This window comes from Trichoplusia ni, chromosome 2 (assembly GCF_003590095.1).
Source record: "Trichoplusia ni isolate ovarian cell line Hi5 chromosome 2, tn1, whole genome shotgun sequence".
NCBI classification, from domain to species: Eukaryota; Metazoa; Arthropoda; class Insecta; order Lepidoptera; family Noctuidae; genus Trichoplusia; species Trichoplusia ni.
Window position 1 is genome coordinate 3069319 of NC_039479.1, and position 12275 is coordinate 3081593.

The 12275-nt window shown below is 35.4% G+C and overlaps 1 protein-coding gene across 1 annotated transcript in view; it reads right to left on the reverse strand.

Annotated features, from left to right (window-relative positions):
- LOC113503491 (receptor-type tyrosine-protein phosphatase kappa) overlaps window positions 1-8470 on the reverse strand; it is a 166864-nt gene extending 158394 nt beyond the window's left edge. Inside the window, exon 1 of the mRNA XM_026885500.1 lies at window positions 8281-8470. The gene's annotated coding sequence lies outside the window, so the exon portion shown is untranslated. The remainder of the gene's footprint in view (window positions 1-8280) is intronic.
- Window positions 8471-12275: the final 3805 nt, after the last annotated feature.

The following is a 12275-nucleotide window of genomic DNA, read 5'->3' on the forward strand; positions in this document are numbered from 1 at the left end:
AAGAGGTACTTTTCCTGCTTCAGTCTTACGGCTATCATTCATTAAACGATCAATCCATAATTAAAGGACATACCTACATTATCTTTTTGCCGGTACAATGACTAAGGTTGCAGTGCTAACCTTTTTGCATGCTGGTTATTTCTAGAACTATTAAGGACTCCAGTTGTATCCGAAACTAGTCGGGAAATAACTATAAATGCGTCAGCTCATGATTAAGGACTCCGTTTGCAACCGAAACTAGTCGAGCAATCCCGATAAGCACGCGTAGGGAAACCGTTATAAAAAAATATAAAAATCCTTCTGGCGATATAGTTCCAATAACATTCTAGAACTTCCTACTTGCGTAGTTTAAACTAACACTTGAACTCGCATATCAACAACATTAGCGTGCAACATAAAACCGGCTTCTTTGATCCACTATCAGTTATTTAACATAAAAACCCTTTTAAAAGCTCGATTTTGATTTCATTCCGATTCATTGTTACATGATAGTAAGTCGGGTTATCAAACTGAAGCGTCGTACTTCATTTTAATAGGGCGAGGTCAGGAGCGGCGGCCATTTTCCAAGCCTTGTGTTACGCAAAAAAATGCTATTTACTCTTTCACTAATTGTAGGGCAGTTGATGGGCAATTGTTTGTTCTGTGAATGGTTTATGTACTGGACATTGTTGGATTTGCAGTTAATATGTCGTAAGGGACTTTGTTGCTTGGTTCACTTATACCACTTTACGCAAAATTAATATTTTTGTATTTGATAGTGATAAAGAAATAGATCAGGTACTTTTGTAACTGACTGTAACTTGTTTTGTAAGCTTTTGCGATTTTTTATTTTTATAGGAAATTTGACTGAAGACAGACCAACAAATTTGAATGAACCTTTTGTTACTGTGGGAAAGAGTCACTGCTCGAGAAGCAGAAGAGCGCTGTCTCGCTTTAACAAAAAATAGAATCTTACTTGAGAGGTAGGTAGGTAGAGGCATAGTAGGATTCCCGAATTAAATTAGTGTCCCATATGTTTTAACGTTGTAAGGAAATATAAAAGGTTATATAGACGATAGGATAAGAAGAATAAAGAAAATACCTGTAATGTAACTGTGAATACAGACATTAAAAAGAGGATTTCAGACAACTGCATCTGGCCAAATACAGCAACAGAAATAACCAAAACTATCTCAAAAATGGAAATATTTTTTATTTGATAACCATTATCATATTGCGCAATAGTTAAACAATATTACAAAAAAACTCTACTGTAAACTCTACAAAAAAACTGATTCAATATCTATAAATAAAAAAACTATATTTATTCACATTTCGTTACTATTTAAATATTCAAACGTGGCTTTTGTTTGTCCCGAGCCCGCATGCAAATGCGGTAATACAATATGATATTCATGTTACACTAACAACACGTACGACGCGACCGACTAAACCGATGCGTCCAACACAACCGATGCGTCCAACACATACGACGAGTCCGACACATACGATGCGTCCGATTCCAATTTACGTGGCACAATCATAAATCGTCCTAACAGCTTATAGGATAAAAGAGGTGCAACAGGATCCACTCGTACCGAACAATGTAGTAAAGGTCAAAGGTTAAAGGTCACGGATGGTCAATAACCTATAACGTCTGTTTTAAATAGAATAATAAAGTATTTTTTCTCGTAATCACTTCTAAAAGCCATAAAGTACCTACAGAAAAAGTTGAATAGTCCTGTGTAAAGATGAGCGAATTCCGAACTCTTTTTCCGTGGCTATGGGGATTTTTGACCGCAAACTGAAACAAATGTTTAGGAAAGCTTTCTTTGGTATGACGCACCAAATTTCTTTGAAAACCTGTATCTAGTATCGATAGCTAGAAACTGGGAACATTTTATCATAAAGCCTTCAAAAAGTCTATTACTCATTACCAGTCACCAAGCATCATCATTATTATGTGAACATTTATAAATAAAATTACATTTACCTTTATTAAAAACTTATTTAATTAAACCCCCGTACCTATACAACTGTTTAAATCCTTATTCTATCAGCTGAAACCCTTGTCAAGCACCCATTAACCTTCTCCATATAGCTTCAGCGTACACAAAACCCGTTCGTTCAAATTCATTCTTTACGTTGACAAATGCATTGTGACGTAGATTATCCGCCATTTTGTTAGGCACTGCTAAACTGTCAGTACTGGTCACAAATCGTTTTCGGTGTAACCCATTTTGCCGGCGACCTATTTGTTCACGTAACGAGTTGGTTTAAGTATTTGTACAGTTTACGGATAGAAGTAAATAGTTTTAAGGAAAGAAGGAAACACTGTTGGACGTGTGAAGGAAATTCAATTGAGTTTATAAAGAATTAGGGAGTGTTGTCAAATCTTTCAGTACCTTTTTTTCGTGGAATCAATGAGCTTACTTTCGGAGCCATGTTGCACGTATTAATGTAGATCAAGAATCGAACAATTATCTCTACTGGAATAAAAGCAATAATACTCATAATAATACAAAATTTATAATCATAATGCTAAAAATGGTTAACTATCTAAACTCACAACTGGTTCGATGAAACTTGCATTTTCTCCCACCTGATACACCAATAACTGATGCATACATGAAAAGTCCTTGTCCTCCGGAATAAAATGTAATTTTAAGAACTCAAAAAGCCAACCGCCACGTAACACCGATCGAGTCAACTAGAACCCTTCCTATTTCTCAACCGCATTGTTCAGGACACGGGAATTCGATTAACCTTTTGATAAGAAAAACCCGGTTTTAAAGACGACATAAACTCTTTAAGTCCATTTGATCCAACCGTATATAAGCTGTTTAATTTGACATAAGCTGGCCCTGTAATTGAAATCGGGCGTTTGGGGACAATCGGCTAATTGGACTAGACGTACTGGCTGCATGGGCCACCGCGGATTACGAGCAGCTGTGATTAGCCTAAATTGGCCCAGATTGAGGTTTGCGGTCTCTTTGTAAATTTTACTTGCTTTATTAACAGTGAAATGGTGTAGTTTTGGTGTCTATTGAGCGATAAGAAAAACAATGCTATAGGTTTAACCTTATTATAATCAGTTTACGGCGATTTTTTTTTCAATTCTATAATCGATTCCCGTTGAGTTTGCGAATATACAATTTCATTTGCAATGTTTTTACGGTTAAGCAAAAAAGGTTATTTATTGTTTTCTTAATATATTCAGGTTATTTAGAGCCAGCCAGCATCAGAACGGTCTTTTTAGATTCCGGACCGAGGCAAAGCACGGAGTTGTCACAGAACCATCAGAGATACTCGGTAATGTGTTTTAAAAACCAATAGAATCAATTTAAATTCACCTTTTCCTACCCAGATTTCTATAGAAGAACAATTCTTTTTATTACAATATTACCTTTGCTTTAGATCCCTGGTAACAGAACTAATATATGTAAACAAATTCAACACCGCTTTGTAACTTACTTACATATGACAATTATCTCATGTCTACAGAGGTAGGGTTAGCGAATGAAGTACTTCATAACGTAAGTAAAGCCGCAAAATGTACATAAAGCTTACATACACACACATAAACGCATATACACACACATATACAAGTTTAGAGCAGTCTCCATGAGTCTTAAGACCACGGCAAGTGTTCCCTGTGTGAAACAATCCAATTTTAAGTTAAATGAAGTTAAGCGTGCCCTCATAATTATCAAGTAACAGGGTCTGACGTAGGCTACTGTGTAAATAATGTATGTACCTATAGGTGTAGTGAGTATATGTTGGGTAGGTTATGTACTGTGAAGTAGGTACTTCGATCGTTCTGTGTAGTGATTTGTGATTTTGTTTCTTTGTTTTAGATGAAGAGCTATTGAGATTACCTATACAGTTTGTGGAGCAGAATTTATAGAGATGATATTTTAGAGTTTTCGTGAAGGTAAGGATGTACTGAGGTTTTAGCTTCTAAACATTTGGTGATTTAATAAGATACGATGGTAATAAATTTATTTTGTACTTCAATTACAATAATACAGTCACATTCCTTTGTTTGTTAAAACTCTTCCCTATTGATTCTATTTTAAGCCGCTTCATAACAATGTGGCAAAGGTGACCAAATATGTTTTAAGGTATGGTACGAACTTGTAGAGAATCATTGCGCCGTTTTTTTCCACAGCCAAAGCACTTGTTAAGCAGCGAAGGGCGAGTGATAGAGGTGCTGTCTATTTTTAATTTTGTGAAGTGCAAAAGTACTGCTAATATAACGTTGCATAATTGCATGATTTTGATTCAAAAACATAAAATTTTCATGAATCTGTGAATATTAACGATGCACCCACCTATTAACGTTAATCAGATTAATATGGTAAGTATGAAAATAAAACAATTAAAATCTTTAATTCGATTTTAATTTAATACACATCACGAAGTTTCGGGGTACGTGTGCAGAAGATGGCTTCGTATTTAATCAGGACAAAATGTCAATCTTACTGACAGTAGACCCTTTAATTTCAGCGGAAGCCTTGTGGTCAGTGGCCGACCTATCGTGAAGGTTGTATACTCAAGTTTGAAAATTGAATTTACAATCCATTGTTTATTAATAAAAGCTTTATAAATGGTACTGGGGAAATAACGTGGATTAAAGAATTATCGGAGTGTTTTGCTTCGTGAGAATTTTAGTTATTTGAAATAAACGGTGGACATTTTCTTTGTTCGATTTTGAATTAGCTAATCTGTGGAACTGGTGGTCTCATATTTATTTATTTTTTTCTTTAGATAAAAGCATTGAAATGTTCAGAAGTTAATAGACAGTATTTCTGTTTATTTGGTTTGTTTTGACGAATATTTCTGAACGACTGATTTAAAATGTATATTGTTATAATAATTTAAACTCTTTTTTACAATTTGAATTATAACTATAAGGAAATACGATTAAATTTAAACCAGAAGGAACCCATTGTACACGATACATACACAAATAAATACAATAATAAAAACATGCATGGTGCGTGTTAATTACACTTAACATTTTTATGGGACACCCCAGCCGGGCCGCGGGCCTATTAATCACTTTGTAATTAAGTAATTTTATACAAGTTAATGGCTCTATTAAACACTTTAAATAAAAATAAATTTAAATTAATATTTTGAATTGCTTTTATAATAAAAATAGTTTTTAAAGATCATAAGGACTGTATTCAGGTTTGATTTTATTAAATCATACTATTTTTTGATTTGTTCGTAATTAGTGACAAAATTAATGAATTGAAATCTAATGTATATTCTAATATACATTAGATTTTCGGGGCTCAAAGGACTTGTTAGTTTACTGTGTCTAAAGTTAAAACTGTCTGTCCGTTTGTCTCAATTTGAATAATCATACATTGTGATTACATTCAGCCAAACGGTAAAATCTTAATATAATCGAATACTCTCAAAAAACCAAATAGAATTAACAACAGAATAAAAATATCTGTTAAAAAGCCTTTTTAACTAAATTTTAAACCGTCTCCAATAGGAAGGAGGTTGTCAATACGCAACTATACGTTTATTTCAAACTCGAGTTTTTAATTAAATATTTATCAGATGGTGCAATCGACGTTCACCCGATATGAAGATTAAAACTGTTTCACAATCACCGCTAGATGTGTTGTGATACTACACAATGAAACAGGAACAGATAGGCAAAGAACAGTAACATTTTAATGTCTACTATAATACCGGTCAATTTTTAATCTCTGGGTACAGGCACAGTACAGGCCTCTTCATACGTGTGTTTTACTTCTCCTGGGTATAAAAGATTTGTTTTTTTCGAATACGTCTGTGTGGCATCCTTCATGTTTTATATTAAAAATCAGCTAAGCAGAACGAATTTCGCCGGATAATAAGTCTAATATGAGAATGGCTATGATCACCATGCACTCTCACTTGTGAACACAATTCCATAAGTAAATACATATTCCCATCACGACGATCACTAATCCAGCTAAGATTAACCAAAAAGTATATTAAACTATTTCCAAACTCTTAAATATCAAACCAAGTGAAGATCTAATAATAAAAGCCAAAAGTCTTCAGCAGTCTGACCACGAGTCTGCCCGGAAGCGTTACCCCCCACGTAATATCCGCCAGCCATCAATAACGGGTCCATGTAGCTGTTACCCCTGGGTATCTATCTACCATCAAACTAAAGAATATCCAGGAACAAGGCTGAAGCTGTTGTGAAAGCGAGATGCCGCTATCCTGTGTAATGGTCTATCTCGCTTGCACCTCTTACTTTGAGAGTTATTGGTACGTCTCTTGGTACCATTGTCAGCGGTCGCGATAAACGAATTACTTCGCCTGTTTCCGCGAAGCATTGTCGTGTCCTCAGGAATGGAAGGCTATCCATCAATCAGGGTCTTGACGTGACGATTTTATGGTAGAGGGATAAAAGTTCGAGTTTGTCGTCAGGCTAAGATTTCAAAGGTACCAATAAACGTAACGGTACCTGAGATGTATAAGGAATTGGAAACTAATTTCTACCGAAGACGTTTTCCATACTAGGGATTCTCTAAACAATTATATCAAAATTGTTTCTCGCATTAATTGTACGCATTGACTCGACAGTTGAAATCTTACGTTCTTCTACATGAGCATATCATAATCGTCCCAAAACTAATATGGGTCAGAATATAACAAGGAATTGATTTTTATTCTTACAGGTTATACGAAACAAATGAATAAATATAAAAAAAACAAAGCAAGACTACCTCAGATACCTACCACAGAATTTGCAATTACATTTGTTCCAGTTTCAAAAGCCTGTCCTCAAAAACGTCTTTGACACTGTCGTCTTTTTAACTATTATTACAAACTATGCTGATCAGAAACTTAACATACTTATGTGACAAAAAATAAATTGTAATCTAGAACAAATTACAGAACTTCATTAAACCACGCCTGCTTTGCATTCGAGTGCAATGGGGTCGCACAAAGCTAAACAGTTCCATCGCTGGCAACATTGCGTCACTTTGCACAATCTATTCCAATTTAATTGAATTAATTCTATAGAACAAGAACGTCCACTAAAGTAATTAAATTTAAAACTATTCTATTTGCGAAATTCTGTACAATATCGAATATAAATGAACTTTTAGTATGAAACACATATATCTTACTTACATAAACACGAATCAATAATAGTTTTCCGGAAAAATCTGGATTTTAAAACATTTCGGCTTTATACCAAAATGTTTTTTTTTTCATGGAAAAATATCAACTTCCCAGTAATGTCGTTTTACATTGATATTGTTTACACAAACTGGATATCTGTTTTGATATTTGATAGTAGATTTTCGTAGTAGAAAAACGAAATTTAAATTTGAAAAATATTGGCATACCTATGTGACTTTTTTATTTATTTATTGAACATTATGTTATAAGGGAAATGCATGTAAAATGTAAATTATGTATCGGTATTAATCTTATAATTACCAGTTTATTCCTGGATTTTACGAAGTTTGATAATCCCTAGCTCTTATTGAAGAAGAGTTACAACTGAGACGTAAAACAAAAGTGATAAAATTATAACATCAAATTTACAAACGCTCGCATAACGTGTTCAAGTCAGCGAATCTCGATTATCTCAAGTTTTATAACGTGTGAAATAACAACAGGACATTAATGCCTAAACGTTAACTACCTCATAATAAAAACTATGTTTTACATATTTCAAATTACTAACTGAATCGTAATCTAGCACATTGCCAACATTTTTTTACGATTTCGTGGAACTTAGCCCGTGTATACGTACAGAACGTGTATACACGCTAGTACGTGTCTACTATGAACAGGGAGTCGTGAAATACTCATTAGACAGCATTCTTTTATTTTTACCTGTAAGAATACAAAGATAAAAATAGATAAAGTTTAGGAGCGAGTAATGGCAGCAAACAAGTCGGCTACACGTCGCGAGCACTTCACGAGAACAGTTAACCGTTAATATAACGAGGTGTCAGAACCTTGACATGAATATCGCCCTTGTTTCCACACAACTTCCACAATATTAATCGTCAGCCAAGCTTATCCAAATAAATCTCACCGCCCGATACATTAATGAAATTCTTTAGACGCTATTTCTGTATGTACGCTGAACCATCGCGGGCGGCGCGAGAGGAAAAATCATATGTCAGCTGCTACTCACAATGACCAAAATACTGACAACGACTCAAGGTTGAGCGTCCGTATAAAATGGCCGTAAGCTCGACGGATGATTGAGATAAGTCGCCGTCAAAGTTCTGTGGGGCGACGTGGCGGTACTCACTGTGCAGGCGACGGGCCGGGCTGGCGCTGGCGCTCGCAGCAGGCACTAACACTACGAGGAACACTTCACTATCAGTGGGTCAACGCGGTGAACCAGTGGAGAGTTACTGGCGTGTAAAATTAGCGCGGCTGGGCGCGGAGCGGCGAGCGTCGTCGCTGTGGCAGCGGCGGGCGGCGACTGGGGCGTCTGGCCGGCGCCCGCCCAGCCGCCGCCCGCCCCGCGCCTTATCACACAAATAAAATTTATTTAATGGATAACCGGCCCGACGATGGGATGCCCATTGAAATTTTCTCGCTTTACGATGCGATTATTAATGACTTAAATGGCATTTGGCATATTGTTACCGTTCCATTACACGTTTAAGATTATCGTTTTGTTCGATCATCAAGATTGTCGAGTTATTGGTATTAAAATTGATATTAATTTGCTTCTCTATTAACTGGAAGTAGGTCACAGCCTAGTAATATGATTCTAGGAAGCGATGAAATGAATAAATTCAAACGATAAGGCGTATTCAGATGCGGTACTGGAAGCGTACTCACGACCTCAAATAACCTAGTTTTGCTTGAAATCAGATCTATTTGTTGCAAGTCTTGTGTAGCCATCTTTATAGGTAGCACATGCAATGAGTATTAACTAGATGTAACTTAGTTCAAACTGTTCAAAGATATTATTTTACTAATTAATAGTTAATAGACGAAGTAAATTTTGTTTTAACTATTAAATCGAAATAATAGAGTCATTATTTAAACAACACATTGCATTTACGTTAATACTTTAATTTGACAATAATGTGTTTGCATTAATTCAATATTGAAGCACAGAATTCCGGTATTCACTTTTGAATAATGTAGTAACAAAATATTTCACTTAACGTATTGTATTGTTTTTCCTTTAAAAAACAGGTTATATATCATGCCTGTCTATACGTCCTATTGCTGGCCTCTTGGGATATAGGAAATAGATTGATCTCCATGGTAACTCACTGCGGCTTAACGATATTTGCTGTTTTCCTTCACTCTTTATCAGAGGTGTCATAAAATTCTAAATAATCAAAGAGGATAACTTAACAATATTTTCAGTTACATGCAGGTGAAGTCACATCTCCTGTATATGCATCTGAATGGCAGCCAAGCGGAGTCAAATGAAAAATAAAAGTCGGTCGCTAGGGGTCAAAGTCTCGGGTCGTCCGGTCGAGATTGGCAACTCAGAGCCACTTAAAACAAGAGCCTTGTTCTCGACGTACGAAGATAGTATGATGATGCTTTATGAGCCGGCAGAGGCTTTTAAGGTTATTTATTTGCTGTAGGAAAGAGGTAGCGATGGATAAATAGATGAGAGCTGACCTGATTTATTTTGTCCAAAAGTGGCGGCAATTGGAAATCTTAAAAAGGTTATCAGGTTATCCACAAATTGATTTGCCACTTAAGCGGTTTTTTTTCATTTTTTAGCCTGTTTGATTCGAAATCTGTGTTGCGAGTCCGACTCGCACTTGACCGATTTTTTTCATTTAACAATCAGACAAAACAGAAAATTTTCTATGGTTTCATTTTATTATGTATAAATCATTATGGTAAAGATGTATAAGGAGTTAACTTAAGTAATCGATTAGATACCGAAGCAACAAAATTATTGAAATTGCTTAAAAAAATGAGACACATAAGTAATCAATTACCGTGACCGTGACAACCGTGTAACAACAACAAATCATTTGTAAAAACTTTGACCATTTAGCTATCACGGTTCTTGAGATGAAGCTTTGAATCAGATAAGCTATGCCTCAGTAATATGACTCCGTTTAAAACCTATGTATACAGTACCTCAAATTCGACGTGTGCTACATTAAAAGGATCCATCTCATTTAATCTGATCAAGGTATTATTGGTACGGAAAATATCTAGCTACCCTCCTTTATCAAACGCGTAGTCACGTCGCGAGGAGCGCGGGCTCTTTGATGTAGATCCAGTGCTCGTTACGAACCAAACTCTTTTGAAGAAATACTTCGACATTCTTAAAAAACATATACGTTGGTACAACATGTCTTATTAACAGGTTTATAAATAAGTTACTTTCGATAATTATGTTACCTACGTAATTATGTGATTTTTTAAAAATATTGAATCGGATTATCGTGGAATTGTAGTTGAATGTGGTTTAGTTTTCCTGGGATTTCAACTATGTCTATACTAAAGTTTCGTTAATACGGGCCCAGTGTTTTAGCCGTTAGAATGTTATAGACAGACCGATTCACTGCGACGTTTGTACATTTATTAATTTTACTAGCTGTTCCTTGCGGCTTCGCCCACTTGGATGTCGACTATAGCTGCCAAACAAGTCATTCCTTTTACGAAGTTTGATAAAAGTATCGCATGCTTTATTTAAAGGATTTAGCTACCTGCAAACAAAATCAGTCCATTTGTTGAGATCTGAAATCTAAAAGAATCCATCTGAAGAGGGAACAAACATACCCACATAATGTAGACTCGTACACACTCACACATCCTTTTGAATTTATAATATTAGTAGTATTAATTAACTAATTACATTATTAGCCTATCTGTACAGAACACTTAGTGTCGTGTCTCCATCACGCACTTGACTGGGTTAGCAACGTACTGGTGATTTCAACTGGATTCATAAGAATACTATTGATTTACCAACTGCTATTTCAGCAGACTGACAGCCGCAACTACCTTATGGTTATTTTTCCACCGTTATTATTCAATTATTAGTTTAATTGACACTGATTAGGATTATTTTATCTAGTATTTATTTTGGTGACGTGAAGTTCTGACATTTGAGTAATGTGTGATAAGCATCAGATTTTATTTGATGATTCCATGAAATATTTATTGAAATGAACATTTCTAAAGAATCTTTTGTCCCAATTGAATACCGAGATCAGAAGTTCATATAAATCGATATGTCGACAAATTCCAACATTAGCACATAACTTCACAAGTTCACAAACTCCACATGATATCGGTGTAAGTTTGATGTACAGTCGACGATAAAAGCGTTTCATATACTTATTGGATATTATTGTCACCAGTTGCTTCAAGCAGAGATTGAGCATATGTGGACAGGGGTGGTTCAGGAACAGTCATGATTAAAAATTAAGTTTTTTTCTTTTTATTTCAGGATTTAGGTAAAAGACATCAAACCATTTAAACATACTCTTTGTTTCCAAAATATGTATTTTAAAGGATGCATTTTATTGTGGTGCAGGTGTTAGAATAGTCGCTTATGTAGAGTAATAACCGGTCAAGTGCGACCCGCACTCGCGACTCATAATAGATTAAGGAAAAGCAAATCGGCTGGATGTCAAATAAAATTTCATGATGGATACCCAGAAACTTATCTCAGCAACACTTGTTCATAAATTTATTGGTGGGAGGCAAATAAATGTAAGGGGTGACACAAACTCATTTTTCATTCAACCGATTTCTTTATTTGTAGGTAAGGAACTTGACCGGAGTCTTTATTATTTTAAATCTAATCGAATCCTCTATTACAACTGACTGTACTTGCTAAGTAGTTGGTACAAGTGTTGAATCAAGCAAATGGTAGTTACACATCTAGTTGCCTCCGCCCGTCGTAACAATCGGTATGAAACAGTAAGACGCGCAGACAGATTTAAATTGAGTTATACATGTTCGCGACGAGTTTGATACCATGTATATGCATGCGAAAACATGCAGGAATATGTTACAGACCATTAGTGAGACGTTACTAACTTAGTTTGCTAAATTTTCTTAAGAGCCATTAGTGGTATGAGTTGTTGTTGATGTGGTTTTTGCTTTAAGAGTAGATGGGAAAGAGAGACTTTTGCCCAGCTGTGGGAATATACAAATACATATATACGTATCTTGTGAAATGATCTTGATGAAATTATATAACATACTCAATTACATTTTTTTCACGGATTCCAAAGTGGTATAAATGCGCTACGCTCTATGCACTTCGCTTGCTCGATCCCGGCGTACTACAAGTGTTT